Source organism: Elaeis guineensis, chromosome 5 (assembly GCF_000442705.2).
Source record: "Elaeis guineensis isolate ETL-2024a chromosome 5, EG11, whole genome shotgun sequence".
In the NCBI taxonomy this organism is placed as follows: domain Eukaryota; kingdom Viridiplantae; phylum Streptophyta; class Magnoliopsida; order Arecales; family Arecaceae; genus Elaeis; species Elaeis guineensis.
Genome location: NC_025997.2, coordinates 7208289 through 7211757, shown reverse-complemented (window position 1 = coordinate 7211757; position 3469 = coordinate 7208289). Strand labels below are relative to the sequence as shown.

The window sequence follows — 3469 nt, the reverse complement described above, 5'->3', positions numbered from 1 at the left end:
TAAACGAATCATATAAAGAAACAATGCATTTACTTTTGCAAGTGAGAAAGTAGAGATTAATCACAGCTCTTCTGTAAGTGCATATAACAAATTATTGGAAATAACAACCCAAAATATCAAGAACAAGGATCGAAGTAGACCATTGAATTTTCCATTGTGGGGGACATCACCCCATACAATTTATTGAACGAAACAGGAATTTCTTCTCAAGCCTTCTTCCCAATACCAAGAGCCATGTTATAGCAACCTCTCAGCTGCTCACCAAACAGGAACACAGCATGAAAACTCGTAAAACCAGTAAGATAAAAATGAGAGTTATTGCAGATTACTTACAATGAGAAATCCAGTGGAGATGGTCAGTGCAAGGGGTATAGCTACTGAGGTGATCTTGTCATAACGTCCTTTCAAGTATGTATGTCTATGAATACTCTGGAAATATTGCTGCTGTTTAAAAAGCCTCTCTCTGGGAACAAAGGGTGCCTCTGTCATCCTGCACAAGGAAAGCAAGATGCAGTGCTTAGATATACCGGCAGAAGGTGCACATCCTGAAAGGCGAATTGCCTCATTCAAGATGCAGTCTCTATAAAAATACAAGACAGAACCTACTTTATTCTCTAGAGTGTCCAGAAAATACAAGCATATTTTGTACTCATGATCTAGACTCAGAAAACAGAGGGACGTATAGTTTTACTCAAAGCTTCTTCAAACAATCTAGAACTGATCATCTTTTCTATTCTTACTTTCTCATAAAATCGCTAACATTTTCTCCAGTTAGATGTCAGATTCAGATATATATCGTCATTATCAAACTATTACAAGTCTATGACATCATATTTGGTCTATATGTGCTATTACTGCATATGGGTATAACAAGTCACTGGAGAATTATCATTGCTTCCACAAAGAGTAACAGAAAAATCACACCAATTCACTACATACAGCCAACAGAAAGCAAAATATGATTTTGCTTGATTTGGATGATTGTCTTTTTTTTTTTTTCTGCTCATGGTCAGAACTCAGAACCACGCGATGCAGACCTTCAACTCACACAATAGACATTAATAATGAGATTGATCAACAAAGGAAAAGCAACATTTGTAGCCAGAATTAGAGTTTCCAAATTCAAGTCACCATATAGATGAGGATACTGGATCAATACTATTTGGGGGAAATGATGGGATTTTTGATAAGCAAGAGCAACAGTCTACAATGAACATTCCATATAACATCAAGACATAACAAAAAAATTTATGTGGCTCTAGTTTTTTAGCATGCCACATAACATGTATGGCAAGGCGAGCCTGAAGTCCTTATGTCACATCCACAGTACATAAAAAGAGCTGCTCACTCAGCAACCATAATCAGACGGCCAATGATAAACCAATGATAAACCAATGGAAAACAATATGTTTTATGAACGAGAGAAGAGGAAGGGAACAACAAACCACACACAGCCCAGATAATTACAAGGAGCAGATATTCATCAGTATAACTGCAAGCACCGCATATTAGATTGTCTCCAAAGACCAATCTATATCTCTTCAAAATAAACATCCATCATAATCTCATATCTGGTGGTGTGCTGGTTTGAAGGGCTAAAATATGGGATAAGTGTTAAAGAGACTACAGTCTTCAGAGAACTGATACACCACCCATGATACCACAACAAAAGGTCTGCGAGTCCAAAGTACAGAGATCATGTGGAGAAACCAAATTATATAGATACCACAATCATTTTGTAGGTGTGGTAGCTTACAATCATTTTGTAGCCGTGTTGTTAGTGATGATCGTGGCACCAATCCACTGCCTAATCCCCAGGAAAGACTTCCCTGACTCCATGTCCATGGAAACCGTAAAGGCACCAGTATTTTTATCAAAGTAAAAAAAAAAGAGAGAAAGGGAATCGCATAACCGACAAGGGAAACAAAACAAGAAAATAGAATTTCTGCACAGATGTTCTATTGGATTTTCAGTCATATACTGTTCCTGAGATAAATTGCCATTTTCAAATTAATTTAAATGCTACTAAAATTATCAAATATTGTTTCTATCTTGCTTTTTTATTAAAAAAAAAGAAAAAAAGAGAATGTTATGATTTGTCCGGGAAAAGTAAGGCACGATCTGTGCCCAGGAGCAGCTGAACCCCAAAATTAAGTGCTTTTTTATCCTTTTTCTTAATAATTTCAGCAAAATGAGTTCAGAGGGGAAAAAACAGATAAGGAGCTCTGACACGATTCGAAATAGCAATCTAGATTCGTAGAAACATTTCCAACAATCCGAAGATGAAACAAGATCAGGAAATCAAAAAGGAATCGGAAACCTTGCCTACATTGTAGCTGGAGACTATCATCGATCTTTAAAAACAAGACATCCAAAGAAAACTAGCATGAATCTTGAAAAGGTCGTCAAAGAAAAGAGATCGATCTCGTTACCTGACTCTGTTAAGGTTGGAGCAAGGCTAAGTCGAAACTGGCGGCTCGGCGTCTACGGTCGCCTCGACAGAGTTCTCGGTCCCTACCCCCGTTGGGTTCTTAAAGTCTGAAAAAACATTAAATTAGGGGCGTTTGGTTAGTCATTAAAAAAATATTTTTTTTATTTTTAAATTTTTAAAAATTAAAAATTTAAAAATAATATTTAATAATATTATAAAAATAAAAAAATAAAAATAAAAATTTTATATATAAAATAAAAATTTTTTACTTTTCAAAAATTATTTTTTTACTTTTTTTTACTTCCACACGTTTAAAACGTCATATCAAAAAGTAAAGAGTCTGAATCCTTCTCTCTCGTCGAGCTCTTTACCTTCCCACCTTTTTTTTCCCTCTATTTTTGAACCATTCTTCTTCATCGAGCTCTTCATTTACCGTCTCTAAATATTATTTTTTGTTTTATAGCAACATAGTTACCAAACATATTTTTTATTTTTTTACTTTTACTCAATAGCAAAAATTAAAAAAATAAAAAAAAATTTAAAAATTAAAAATCAAAAATCAAAAAGTATAACCAAATGCACCCTCAGGATTTACCAAAGAAATATTAATTTTGAAAAACATATCGGACGGGGGTTGAACCAGGTTCGACTCGAACCGGGGACCAAACCATACGAAAAATCCAGTTTGATCAATTTGGTAAAATAATACCTCATGGTACCATGACTCAAAAATAATAATTAAATTATACAAACATCCCATCAAGTTTAGATCAGTTGCACTTGCATCTTCTGTACTTTAAAAAGTGTCAAATAGATCCATGAAGTTTTCAAAATATTCTAATGTAGTCCTGCCGTCTATCTCCGTTAATGAAATCTTATCACATGACCATCACATGATGTTATTATTTTATAAAATAATAAAAATATCCTTATGTCCACCTCCTCCCTCCTTCTTTTTGGATTGATCTCCTCCTCCTCCACCGACGATCCTCTTTCTCTTTTATCCTTCCTCCTCGTTCCTTCTTCCCTTCTTCTTCA

At 34.8% G+C, this 3469-nt stretch overlaps 1 long non-coding RNA gene across 2 annotated transcripts; it reads right to left on the bottom strand.

The window, feature by feature from the left end:
• LOC105044730 (uncharacterized) lies at positions 1–2525 on the bottom strand. 2 transcript variants are annotated; one of them, XR_831944.4, is made up of 3 exons: positions 2433–2525; positions 334–490; positions 1–254 (listed from the first exon to the last, which is right to left on the bottom strand). It is a non-coding gene; the product is annotated as an uncharacterized lncRNA (long non-coding RNA). The 2 variants fall into 2 exon arrangements; XR_002164781.3 differs by lacking the exon at positions 2433–2525 and adding an exon at positions 1757–1886.
• Between the last annotated feature and the right edge of the window lie 944 nt (positions 2526–3469).